Raw genomic sequence first — 14,757 nt, 5'->3', positions numbered from 1 at the left:
GGTAGGGGTGCGGCTCCTTTTATGCTCGGCTGATGGCAGCTGGAAAAGCCTTGTAGGTTTTTGACATGGTCCGCAACTCATGATTGTCTTGTAGAATGATGATGATACCCATTAGCCCACCAAGAAGAAGTCAACTGCACTAACTTCAGATACTTCAGAATTCCTGATTCCCTGTTCACCACCAAAAAGCTTTTTTATGTGGTGGTAAAAGCAAAAGGAACATGCCTCTTGCATGCTTCAGATCCCTCAGTTATAAGCCTAGCCAACTCAATATTACAGTGTACCAGCTTCATTACGATTTCATTAAATTTTACAATCCCCATAGCTACCAACTCCAAACCTAAGGGGTATATCCTGCCTGAAGAGTAGTTTTGTTTCCATCTTTTGCAACTGCATGTCAAGCAGCAACAGACAATCATAGAGTTCGCTAAATGGGAGATGTAAAGCGTTTCAAGAGGAGGGCTATAAGGTACCACAAGTTAGAGCACAGAAGAAGAGCCCTGATACTTAACTTTTGCTTTTTTCAAAGAATGCCTAAGAGAAAAGAATCAATAAAAGACTAGCTTTTGGCAAGGGCTACCACAAACTATGTGACAAGATAACTAATCTCAAGCCATAACATAGCAATATCTTTTCAGAAAACATATAAATGCATAAAAAAATGTCAATCCATCTTTTACATTCAAAAAGGAGATTAAGGAATGGTAGTTTGATCCTGAAATCTGATTATATGCATCTGAATTCTTAAATACCCAGCAAAATGCAGGAGTTTCTCAAGGGAAGATAAGAATAAAAAACAAATGAACCAATCTAAGCTGAGCCATATGAAGTGGATTAAGCATGTCTCGAATAAACATGTGTAGGGTGGCAGCAAAAGGAGGTGCAAGAAAAGAACGAGGTAAGAATGCACCAAGTAATAGTCGAAACAAAACCACTGGATGATCCTCTGGTGCTGCACACTGTTTCAGATCTTCTTGCGCCTGTTTTCTATTTTAATTTCCATACTTGTTTAATTCTCTGTTCTCTTACCCATTGGATATTCATAGCTTGGGTGCATGAGGTGTTTCTGTCTTTAGGACAAATTAGGACCTCCCCAACCCACCACCACTGTTTTGTTAGTAGAATCAAGAACAAGATATGGGTGGTGGCCATCTATCATTAGGGTCACCACCTTCATGAAGTTGACCACCTCCCTAGCTTTATTTCTCTGCTGTGCAACACTGTATATATCCTCCCACTACCTTTGGTTTTATTACCGCATTAGGTCTCCACCACCATCAAGAAACAAATAAGTCAGTAATATGACTCTTAGTACCCTAGACCTGTTATACTTCTAAGAAAAACGAGGGGAATTACAATTCCTTGATGTGTTATTGAAACGAATAATACTTTATGCACAATGTTTAACATTTTACACAATGCACATGATTGCACATATCAATGGGCCACTTCTGTGCTACTTTTCCATGCCTCCCATGTCTCAATCTCCTTTATTTCGAGATATGGAAAAAGTTGAGCATAATGCGATGTCCATACCAGAGTAGATTCTCAATCCTTTAACTAGATAAGCATATCAATGTTATCATTGCTGCTTTCTTTTTTTTCTTTTTTCTTTTTTTTTTGAACAAAATTTTTTGATGTTGGTATGTTGAATCCACTAAACTGGAAACAGGAATAATTTGCATTCATGGAGAACTATTTGTTTAACAATGAACAATCAATGTCATCATTTGTATATTTTCTTTTTGAGATAAATTTTGATGCCAGTATGTTGAATTAAACAAACCAAAAGAGAAATAATGTGCATTTATGCAGAAGTATTTATTTATTAGCTGATGTGGAAAAATGATCCAAGAAATTTCAAACTTTGAAGGCCTATAGTCTAAAGGTTGGTACAATTTCTAAAAGAAATTTATGGTTTAAATTTCAGATATATTTCCCCTATTCATTAGCACTTATATCATATAACTACAGCAATATAAGCTTAGGTTCAATGTCTCAAATAATGTACCTCCGATATTTGCTATGCTCGTAGTTCTTAACCATGACTGTACTGCCACAAAGAAATGTCTTCTACTCCCTGAACATCACCAAACATAAGAAGGACCTGACTGCCCATGGCTAGCATTTCTAATTCTCTTTATAGTGACTCTCAAGAGCTATATAACAAGAGAGTTCAGTACAATATCTACTTCAGCATCTGCATCAGGACCCAGAAGTTACAGAAAAAGTATAAAACAGAAAAGTATGAAATATTCAATCAAATGATTTGTATATTATGCACAAATAGTGGATGAATAGTTAGCAAATCTGTGTATCTCGATAGTGGAAGAATTTGTAAGCATGTGAACTACAGGTATTCATGTTGATTTCAAAAACTTCAATATGTTTTAGCTTTTAAATTGGATTCGTAGGGCAGGCTCTGAAATATGCAGAAATAACCACACCACGTAGCTACAGCAGTTTTCTTTCATTCTTTCTTGCATACCTTGCACTGCTGAATTTTAAAATCTTCTTGATGTTTTTTTTCCCAACTAACCCGTAGGTAGCTGTCCACAGTCCATGTTGCACTTTGCACTTAGCCAAAGGCAAACTACAATGGCCAATGACACATCCTAGTTTCTCATAAGATTTTGAAAACATGCTTAATATAATCCCAAAATGTTGTCATAATTATGCTCCCCATTAATGCACTAGATTACTTCCTACATCCTGTGAAGCTGTCAGGTGGTACGAAAAGGGTAACATCTGAGCCAGCTATCATCTCACAAGTGGTAGAAAGTCACTCATCTCACCTCTCTCCAACGATGTTTAAACTAAAAAACTCAATACAAGACTAAACATTTCAAATTCAGCAACCAAAAATATCTTTCTAGAGCATGCTATATATATATATAAGCCAAGCTAGAATAAAGTCGACCGAATTTGAACTTAGATCCAATCAGATCAAAACTCTGCAATAGTGGTCCTACATCAATGATCCAAGCTGTTGAATGTAATCTACTATCTCAAAATTGCTTGCATATAAAAAAATCATATAATTTGGAGACCTTTAATCTATGTATCAAGTAGTCAAAAATTGGACGGCGTAAATAAAATCAAATTAGATATATTTTTTGATTACTTGACATACAATAAAAGTCTCCAAATCATATAATTTTTGGTGTTCAAGCAATTTTATAGTAAATCACATCCAATGACTTGGATCATCAATGTAGGATCCCTATTAGCCAGTTTTGACTTGATCGGATTTGAGCCCAAATCTAGCCGACCTAACCCAAGTCTGCCTATATATATATATATAGAGAGAGAGAGAGAGAGAGATAGACTAGGCTGCGGTCGACCAGATCCCAGCTCCCATCCGGTCAGATCCCCCTCCGTTGGATCTGCACGTATCTCAGAGCTTTTTTTTATAAGCTAACAAAGGAGTTCGGAGGGCGTTAGCTGAGCTGGCGTGTTAAAAAAAAAAAGCAGCATTCAATGGGATGCGATACGACGTAAGGCCAGCGCGCGTGACCATCATCGTCTTCTCTGCCGCCATCTTCCGGTAAGCCCCCCCACCCGTCTCCTCTCTTCTTCTCTCTCTCCCCCCAACCCACAGCCACCGTCTTCCGATAAACACCCCCCCACCCGCACCTCCTCTCTTCTTCTCTCTCCCCCCACCCGCGACTGCCGTCTTCCGATAACCCCCCACCCGCTCCTCTCTCTTCTCTCTCCCACGGTCGCTGTCTCATCTCCTCCTAAGCAGGGTTTCCCACCCCACGGCCGCCATCTCCTCTCCTCTCAAACCCTCCACCGGCAATTAGTGAATATTTTTTATGAATTATATTCAAAAATTTGTATTCTCATTGTTTCTCATTGTTGTTTCTCATTATTTATGTTTATATTGAGAGGATAAGCACAAACTGCAAATAATCCTGGATAGGATAAACACTCCATCTATGATAAACAATAAGAGAGGAGGATAAACACTAAGTCCTACGAAAATAAATACAAACTCTAAATAATAAACAGAAACTATGAATAATAAACACAAACAGACTGCGAATAAACATAAACTCTGTGTAGATAAACAAAAACTGTGAATAATAAACGCAAACTTTCCATCCACGATAAACAACAACAAGAGAGGAAGAGAGAAGGATAAAAACTAAGTCCTACGGAAATAAATACAAACTATCAGAGAATAAACACAAACTCTAAATAATAAACAAAAACTGTGAATAATAAATACAGAGTAACTCTGTGCAGATAAACAGAAACTGCAAATAATAAATGCAAACTCTGTGTCGATAAACAGGAACTTTTCAAGATAAATACAAACCTGAATTAGGTCCCGATTGGAGTTTGTATTTATTATTTGGAATTTGTGTTTATTATTTGGAGTTTGTGTTTATCCTCTGATAGTTTGTATTTGTTTCCATAGGACTTACTGATTATCTTCCTTCCTCTCTTGTTGTTTATTGTGATGGATCAGGACCACTCGACGAGTTTGTGTTTATCCTAAGGAGTTTCTATTTATCGGTACAGAGTTTATGTTTATTATTCGTAGTTTCTATTTATTATTTGAAGTTTGTGTTTATTATTCGGAGTTTCTATTTATTATTTGGAGTTTGTGTTTATCTTCAGATAGTTTATATTTATTTGGGTAGGACTTAGTTATCATCCTCTCTTGTGTTTTATCCTAGATGGGCCATTGGATCACTCAACTTTTGAACTCCGAGTTTGTATTTATCCTGAAAAATTTCTGTTTATCGGCATAAAATTTACATTTATTATTCATAGTTTTGGTTTCTATGCAAAGGCCCGAATTATGACCTGACCCGAAGAGCTCATGTTGTGATCCTAATAAAATTTTTTATGAGGTCTGTGGTGTTTATCTTAGAAAGTTTCTATTTATCGACACTTTATTATGCAAATTACTATCATATATCATCATGATGGATTTCGGATAGCTTTCAGAGTTGTGCATGGGTGCCTTTAGCCTTCATGAACATTTTTTTTTATCTCCACAGAACAGAGGATCCATGTCCTCTTCTTCCTCCTTCATTCATGGAACAAGATTAATAAATCAACAACATTTAAGCTTAAAATCGAAGAGATTGACAAAGCTGGAAGGATTCATGAAGGTGCCTTCAGGTGCCTCCTCTCTTCATCGCATGTAGGCGCCTACATGTGAATTGTAGGCACCTACAATTCATGTAGGCGCCTACATGCGGAGGAGACCACCGACGGGGCAACGGAGGCTAACGGCGATGCAGTCAGACCCGATGGACGTGTGAGTGCCTCATCTAGGAGCATGTAACGCCTATATATCAATTGTAGGCGCCTACAATTCACATGTAGGTGCCTATAATTCATATGTGCCTACAATTCACATGCAGTCAGGTCCGGCAGATGCACGAGCGCCTCGCCCAGGAGCCTCGCCTAGGAACATATAGTGCCTACATGTGAATTGTAGGCATCTACATGTGAATTGTAGGCGCCTACAATTGAATTGGAGGCGCCTACAATTCATATAATTTATGTATGCGCCTACATGTGGAGACCTCCACCAGCGACGGCACAGCCAAGCCCGATAGACGTGCGAGCTCCTCGCCTAGGAGCATGCAGACACCTACTTGCGAATTGTAGGTGCCTACATTTGAATTGTAGGCACCTATAATTCACATACAGGCATCTACATGCGAATTGTAGGTGCCTACAATTCACCTATAATTCACATGTAGGCACCTATAATTCATGTAGGTGCCTACATACGGAGGAGGCTGTCGGCGAGACGACGGAGGTCGGCGATGGACCGACGGAGGTCGGCGATGGACCGACGGAGGCCGACGACGATGCAGCCAGGCCCAACGGATGCACGACGTCTCATCTAAGAGCATGTGAATTGTAGGGGCCTACAATTGAATTGTAGGCGCCTACAATTCACATGTAGGCACCTACATACTCCATGTAGGTGAGGCGCACGCGCGACCGTCATCATCTCCTCTGCTGCCGTCTTTCGGTAATCCCCCATCTGTCTCCTTTCTTCTTCTCTCTCTCCCCCACCTACGGCTATCGTCTTTCAGTAACCCCCCCACCTGTGCCTCCTCTCTTCTTCTCTCCCCCACCCACTACCGTCGTCTTCCGATAACCCCCCACCCACGCCTCCTCTCTTCTTCTCTATCCTGCGATCGCTGTCTCATTTCCTCCCAAGCCGAGTTTTCCACCCCACAGCCACCATCTCCTCTCCTCCCAAACCCCTCACCGGCCATTAGTAAATATTTTGTATGAATTACATTCAAAAATTTGTATTCTCATTGTTTCTCATTGTTTGTGACAGGATAAACACAGACTGCAAATAACCCTGATAGGATAAACACAACCGTGGATAGGATAAACACCAAGTACTCCAGAATAATAAACAGAAACTTTGAATAATAAACACAAACTCTGAATAATAAATACAAACTCTGCTGGAATAAACATAAATCCTGCAGAATAAACATAAATTCTGAAGCGATAAACACAAACTGTCTAGAATAAACACAAACTCGGAGTCAAAAGTTCTGTTTATCGGCACAGAGTTTGCATTTATTATTCGCAGTTTCTGTTTATCAGCATAAAGTTTGTATTTATTATTCATAATTTTTATTTATTATTTGAAGTTTGTATTTATCGACTTAGTGTTTATCTTCCTCTCTTGTTCTTATTTATTGTGGGGGGATCTTAGGATCACTCAATTTTTGAATCCCGAGTTTGTGTTTATCCTGAGAAATTTCTATTATCGACACAGAGTTTACGTTTCTGTTTATCTGTACAGAGTTTGTATTTATTATTCATAGTTTCTGTTTATTATTTAGAGTTTATGTTTATCTTCCGATAGTTTGTATTTATTTTCACAGGACTTATTGTTTATGTATTCAAACTATGTTAATGTGATTTGAATTTTGAATAGTTTTCATGGACCCAAATTATAACCCGACCCAAAGAGCTTGCGTTGCAATGCGAATGGAATATTTTTTGAGGTCTATGGTGGTAGCGGAGGGAACGGGCCAATCTCGATAGTTTTGTGAGAGATTTATCGATTTATTCCTGATCTTTTCCATTCTCTTTGGCCATCAAAAATCAAATTAAAACCCTCCCTAACCCTTGAGCTGAAGGCACCTTCATGGAAAGGCATGAAGGCGTCTTCATGAACCATGTAGGCACCTTTATGGTTGATGAAGGCGCCTTCAACCATGAAGGTGCCTTAATAAAATGAATGCGCCTTCATGGTTGATGAAGACGCCTTTGACAAAGAAACCTGGAAGGAAGGCACCTTCATCAAGCTATCAAGCTGGAAGGAACTTGGAAGGAAGGAACCTAGAAGGAATGAACCTGAAGGAAAAAAGAAACTTGGAAGAAAAGAACCTGGAAGAAAGGAACCTGGATGCATGAAGGTGCCTTCGCTTGATGACCATTCAATGACTAAAACTCTTTTAGGTGACTAAACTCTTCATTCATTAATCTATTTTTTGTTTTGGTGCCTGCCGCTATAGTCCCAATGTTATGGTGCAAGCTCTTGTTATTCTCCTCTAGATACGTCAAGGTTTTGCCCTATCTTCATCTTGGTTATTGTAATGTCTGTTTGCTACTGTAAATGTCAAGGTGCTATTGTAAATTTTCTCTGATTTTGTTTTGGGTTATGCTACTTTGTAATTTTTAATTCATTATTCTTCTTTTATAAAAATATGTCTGCGCCTACATCGAACCTACACACCAAATATAGGTGCCTACACCAAGGAAAAAATGTAGGCGCCTTAATCCCTAAGGATAGGCACCTTAATCCTTAAGGTAGGCGCCTATCCTTGGGATGTAGGCGCCTGAGCTATCCTAAGGATATAGGCACCTATCTTTGGGATTAAGGCGGTAGGTGCCTTAATCCCTAAGGTAGGCGTCTATCCTTGGGACGTAGGTGCCTACATCTGGAAGGAATTAGGCACCTACATGAGGATGTAAGGCGCCTACATTCTCATGTAAGGCACCTACACCTACATCCCGAATGTCATCCCAGCTCCTTCTGTTCTTTTGTTCATCTTCTTTCCCTTTCCGATGATCCCATCTCAAAATTTCTAGCTCCCATCTCCAAACCCATCTCACCATCTCCTCTCACATCTCAAATCAAAAACCTCCTCCTGATGATCTCATGCATGAAGGCGCCATCCTTAAGATTTTTTTTCTCTACGGAACAGAGAACCCATATCATCTTCTTTCTCCTTCATTCACGAAATAGGGGTTAATAAATCAACAAAATTTAAACCTAAAATCGGAGAGATTATCGAAGGAATCTGAAAGAAAGATGCCTACATGGAGCATATAGGCGCCTTCATGCTTCTTCCTTCTAGGTTCCTCCATCTCATTCAATTCTTTCGGCTTATTTTTTTTAAACAATGCCTGAATAATTCACTGATCTTCCATTTCATTCCGTTTTAAAACACAAACATCATCAACAAACGAATTAAAAAAAATAAAATATTATATAGTTTGAATGTATATATCATCAAATTAAAAATAATTTGAAATTTTTGGACGAGCAAAGCATTATAATGACGGCGCATCAAGCACTACAAAGAATAAAAACAACAAACAAGATGATGACAGCAAAAAGCTCCTTCTAACGTTCGCCATATTCCACCCCTATTAAGTCACGGGACGTCCCTTAATCGCTCCCTATTAAGTCACGGGGTTAAGGATAACCGCTCCTGTTAAGTCATGGATGCTTTCTTTTTTGAAGACATTCAGACGTGCAGTGAATTCATGGGACCAGAAGTGCAAACACTAAAAAGTACAAACTCTGTGCCAACAAATAGAAACTTCCTACGATACACACAAACTCGTGGTTCAAAGAGTTTTGTTTATTATATGCAGTTTGTGTTTATTATTCGAAATTTGTGTTTATTATGAAAAAATTTGTGTTTATCCTGGACCTATTTGTGTTATTATTGGAGTTTGTGTTTATTCTGAGATGGTTTGCATAGACTTGTGTGTATCCTATCCCTTTATTGTTTATCTTGGATAGATCTTTAGATCACTCAACTTTTTGACCTCGAGTTTGTGTTTATTCTGGACAGTTTGTGTTTATCACCCCAAAGTTTGTGTTTATTCCGCAGGATTTATGTTTATTCCAGTGGAGTTTGTGTTTATTATTCAAAGTTTCTATTTATTATTTAGGAGTACTTAATGTTTATTCTACCCACGATTGTGTTTATCCTATCCAGAGTTATTTACAGTTTGTGTTTATACTGTCACAAACAATGAGAAACAATGAGAATACAAATTTTTGAATATAATTCATACAAAATATTCACTAATGGCTGGTGAGGGGTTTGGGAGGAGACGATATGGTGGCCGTGGGGTGAAAAACTCGGCTTGAAAGGAAATGAAACGACGATCACAGGATAAAGAAGAAGAGAGGAGGCGCGGGTGGGGGGTTACTGGAAGACAGCAGCCGTAGATGGGGGGAGAGAGAAGAAGAGAGGAGGCGCAGGTGGGAGGGATTTATCGAAAGATGGCGCCGTGGGTGGGGGGAGAGAGAGAAGAAGAGAAGAGGCGGGTGGGGGGTTACCGGAAGACGACAGCAGAGGAGACGATGACGGTCGTGCGCACTAGCCTTACATTGCATCGCGTCCCATTGAATGCTGCTTTTTTTTTTTAACACGCCAGCTCAGCTAACACCCTCTGAACTCCTCCGTTAGCTTATAAAAAAAATATTAAGATGCGACCGGATAAGAACTGAAATCCGATTGAGCGGAGTCTAGTCTATCTATATATATATATATATGTATATGCATATATATGTATATGTATATGCATATGCATATGCATGTATATGTATATGTATATATATATGTATATGTATGGACAAAAGGACAAATCTACATGTTTATGAATGTGGGATGGGAATATTGATGTTTATCTCTATAATCTGTACACCTGTATTGCTTATCTAAATATAATAAGGTACACAAGCACATAGATTGTTGGTTTGAATATTTTAAATCTGTACACATGCAGACACTCTTATAAGAATGCATTGAGCATGAAGACAGACATCTAATATCTATTCCATCTTATTTCACCTGATACCTTTAGCAGGCTCAGCATACATTCAAGTAAATTTGACTCTCCCTGCAATTACATGTCTTTAGCCACTAGTCATGGCCCTAAGAATTAAGCCACCAAGATGTATATATAAGAAGAGGACATGCAGTAGATGATTTAAAACAGATACATATGTCAAATTAAATGTTTCAAACTTCCAATGATAATTAGCAATAATTAGGTAATCACCTCTATAGAAGAAACATGCTCCTCTATAATCATAAAACGGGAAAGCCTTTAAGTCCAGCTATGCTTGGCATATGACTTCTTGATATATATATATGAGAACAAAGTGCACATTTACACCATTTTCCCCACCTATGCAGCTACTGCTATCTTCAATAAACACATCTCACTTAGTTCAGTTCTTACCCTAAAGGAATGAACCTTGTGGAAGGTGGTGCATTTATCAAAATGGAAACCAAACTAACAAACAAGTTCAAATCATTTCCACATGGCAAGATAAGATAAGATAGGGGGTTATTATAGGGAAAATGAAATGTCCTAGCAAGAAGCCCTGAAGACAAATAAATGAGAGAGAGAGAGAGAAGGGGAGGGGGGTAGGTTATCTTAAGAAGGAATAGAGAAAGGGAGGGAAATAGGGATTTTGTTTCCAATTACTAATGCCTATATCTTGTAGCCCACTATGACTAGTTCTTTGCTGTTCATTGCCACTCGCCATCTTTCCTTATCATCCCCAAAGCCCTAAAATAAAAGAGGGAAAAGGAAAATAATAAGAAACACCGGGTGAAGATGATAGGTAGGGTGAGGCAGAATAAGAATAGTTACTAGATTTTTTGTTCATACATCCTATTATCTTAAAGATTTTATTCTCGCTTGATAAGTAACAAAAAAAGTAAATGCTGTAACATATAAGAAGGTGAATTTATCAATCTCCTTAAAGAATAAATTTGTGAAACTACCCTCCTGCTCAAGAAAATCAGTTAGAAACCACATGATATTAGTTTTTGAATTGTTTTCCCGCTTATGTATTGTTCTTGCATCCATTTCCTCTCATGGCCACTATGGTATCACACAAAACCAGAAAACATAAAAGCAGGCCTCCAAGGATATTTCTCATGCTCATCCTCATGACCGGTCACCATTCAACAGAAAAAACATGCATTTTATTTCAAACTAAAACCACATCCATGAAGCCTGGTTCCAACTACTTTCAATGGGCTTTATGAACCCTTATTTGCCAAGAATTCCTGTTTAGGATTTCCCTCTGATTTATGTTAAGGATTTTACCTTTTCACAACTTCCATCCACACAACCTCTTTCCCCTCTTCCTACATCTGTCAATAAAGATTAAGGTATTTCTATCTACCAGAACCCTCTTAGATCTCTGTTATACACAAGCATAACATCTCACCCAATTTTCCATCATTTTCTTTAAATATTCTAAATTCTTAGTCCATTCTTCCTCTATTTCCCACAGGTCCATCTGCACATTCTTACCTCTACTACATTCTCCATTTGAGAGATTGGCATGTTTTCTTACGATTGTGCCAACCTAGCTTCAGTACTCCACCTTCTTCCATCCGGACCTAGGTTCGGCATTGACAAAATTAAATGTGCTTCCATTTGTATACAAAATATAGTAGCAAAAAACCAAGATGCAGGGATGAAAATTAGTTGAATCAGTCCTGCAGTGTTTTATTAAAATCCATGATCCATCACAAGACACCTCTCAGAAGAATTTGTGCTTCTAAGTAAAAGTAATGATAATAATTACCTCAAATTAAATACATTTGTAATAGCAAATCACAAGATCATGATATAAGAGAATAAACACAATTCATGATACTTATTTTCTGCTGCTCATTCCTTAAGGGCTTAAACAGAGAGCTACAAACACAGGTTCAGCAGGCAGAAACAGTGGATGATATCAAACTAATTTTTTATGGCAAATGTGATATATGCATTGTAAACAAATCACCAATGATTTAGTCTTGTGATGGAATTAAGAAGTAAGTCTACTGTATGTTGATCAATTGATAAACATCACATGACTGGATTTAGCAAGAAAATTTGATGGTAGCATACAATGGTACAATAAATCCAGTGTGAAAAATAGTCCATGTGTGGAACGAGATTGGCTGACAAAGAATGTATAGATAATATGCTTATCAACTTCACTTATCTCACATCTAGATTCAGTAAAACAATACGGAAAAGAAATTAAAGCAACCATTCAATTAAAGATAAATTTGGTTTATACACTGGAGACACAAAAAATAGACTAGTGAAGACTGCAACTATAAAATAGCTTTTCTTTTAACAAAAGAAAAACTGATCATAGGAAGTCTGATGTTTGTGCATCACTTGAAATTTCAGATGACCATGCATTTCAACTGACAAAAATGTTGTTGAAGACAAGCTTCAAAACAAAATGCAAATGATTATCCAACTTCTTCAGCAGCTGGCGTAAATGAGACACTTAATCCACCCCTTCTAAGATCTACTTTTCCTTTGAGCGTAACATGATCCAGTATGCATCTTAAACTAAGTAAGCTCAATTATGTGGGTCAGACTAGTTTTTGTGATGTATAACATGGCTAAAACAGAACAGACAAAGATATGGAAGTTTTTGTTTTGAACAGTGTTTCTAATTTTCTATGATCCAACATCATGATATATCAAATTTTCAGTAGAAAGTAGTTGATAACACATCTTCCAAGCAGCTGCATGTACTCCAATAAAGCCTTCTGGACCGTTCTTGGGCAAAACTACTGCTCCTTTACCATTCTCATATTAAACAGACAGGCAATAGGAAGGTAGCTATCTCTTATACTGGTACTGTAAAAGCCATCTCTGACTTAACATTTTCATTATATACCTGCAGCTTCTTTTTTCCTGCTGAACTAACCATTCTAATGCTCCAAAACACGGCACCAGTCGAAACATACAACCTCTTCCCACCAAGAAGCATCTATGCGAACAGCAAAAATTCAACCTTTTGTCCAATTATCAGCGCCATGTTTGCAAGAATTAAGTGTTTACTCGACGAGATACTTGAGCAAGCATTTGGGTAATGATAATTAAATTCTATGCCACCAACCAAATAGACAAATATGTCGATCAAGATGGCTAAATTTGCTGTAGAGTTAGATTCCTATGAAAGAGGCTTTTTCACTCACTTCTTATCACCTAAAAAGAGTAGAGATTCTCGTCCATTCATTCCTCAGATGCAACACGTTCTTATATTCAGTATCCACGTTTCAATCCGTACATTAGATTTAAAACCACAAAAAAAAAAAAAAAAAACCACCGAAGAGGAGGGAAGCAAATATGAAATGAAGAATAGCAATCAAGATGTTGGTTAAAGGAAAGGAACCAGCACAGGCATTAGAACATATGAACAGTGGAAGAATTCTAAAATCATGTCTATCTAAGAAACGAAAACCAACTCTATTTCGGTTTCGGAGATCCTCTACGTTTAAATTATTCACATATAAGAAAAGTAATCAAGATTTTAGCGAGAAAAAAAAATGGAAAGGAAAAAGACCGGCAAAAGAATGGCAAGACCAGGAGCTACATCGATGGCGAGGGCCCACATCGATGGTGGAATGCCATGACTGACCGCACCAGGAGGCGCTCGACCTTGGTACGGTGCCAAAGGAACCAAATCCATGCAGCCGCACCAACACCCTCATTCGTCTTCGTCCGCTCTCTCGCCGCGAGAAAGAGAACCTGAACCTTAAGACGGGTGCGCGCGGCGGGGACGAGGTAAACATCTCGGAGGTAATTATTATATTAATATACGGAACACACACACACACACACACACACACACACACACACACACATATATATATATATATATATATATGTATGAAAAAAACATATTTACCTTATCGGCCCGTTCCGGCCCATACGAACGATTGTGAACTCCCAGATCCACTGAGTTCATCTGGACCAAGAAAAAGTGCAGACATAACCGTTAATGTCGCTATCCCTATCAGTTTCTGCCTCCACAGTGGGTGCATGCTTCTATCAATCGGTTGATCTAAACGTTAGCAGGGACTGAAATCATTCGTCTTCAATTTGAGGAGGCCAAATGGATGGCAGATGATAAAGATGTTTAATCTGAGAGGACTAATCAGAAACAAAAATCAGAAGCAAGGGCAGATACACCAATTTATCTCCACATATTAGAGACTTAGAGTACATGTGCACAGAACCAAACAGCCCTTCGCCGAGCTCTAGTCAAGCTCAAATAGTCCAAACAGTTTCCTAAGTTGGGCCCGAACAACTGAATACTCAATTCAAAGGCTAAACAGCCTAGTGCATATATATATATATATATATATATATATATATATATATATATATATATATATATTATTATATTTTTATTTCTAATATATATTATTAATTTAATATTTTAAAATATAATAAATATTTTAATTATAATTATAATATAGCTCAATCAACATTCAAATCGAATCGGTTCATTCTCCAATATTTTTAATCAAATCAGAGTTTGGATATTAAAGTTTGATGAATCTCTAAATAAATTTCGAATCTAAATATTTGAAATCGAATTGAGTTTGAGCTTTTAATTACTGTGATTTAGTTTGACTTAATTGCACCGGAAAACCCACCAATAACAGAACCTGGCTGTAC

General features: G+C 37.9%; 1 long non-coding RNA gene across 2 annotated transcripts; it reads right to left on the bottom strand.

The window, feature by feature from the left end:
• Positions 1–32: 32 nt before the first annotated feature.
• Positions 33–13,842, bottom strand: LOC140855876 (uncharacterized). Of its 2 annotated transcripts, none has more exons than XR_012139286.1 (3): positions 13,637–13,842; positions 2,012–2,200; positions 33–534 (listed from the first exon to the last, which is right to left on the bottom strand). It is a non-coding gene; the product is annotated as an uncharacterized lncRNA (long non-coding RNA). The 2 variants fall into 2 exon arrangements; XR_012139287.1 differs by having other exon boundaries at positions 13,657–13,842.
• Between the last annotated feature and the right edge of the window lie 915 nt (positions 13,843–14,757).

The sequence above is a fragment of the Elaeis guineensis genome, chromosome 2 (genome assembly GCF_000442705.2).
Source record: "Elaeis guineensis isolate ETL-2024a chromosome 2, EG11, whole genome shotgun sequence".
NCBI lineage: Eukaryota > Viridiplantae > Streptophyta > Magnoliopsida > Arecales > Arecaceae > Elaeis > Elaeis guineensis.
Note: the sequence above shows the minus strand (reverse complement) of the source record. Positions and strands in the feature narration are given on the sequence as shown.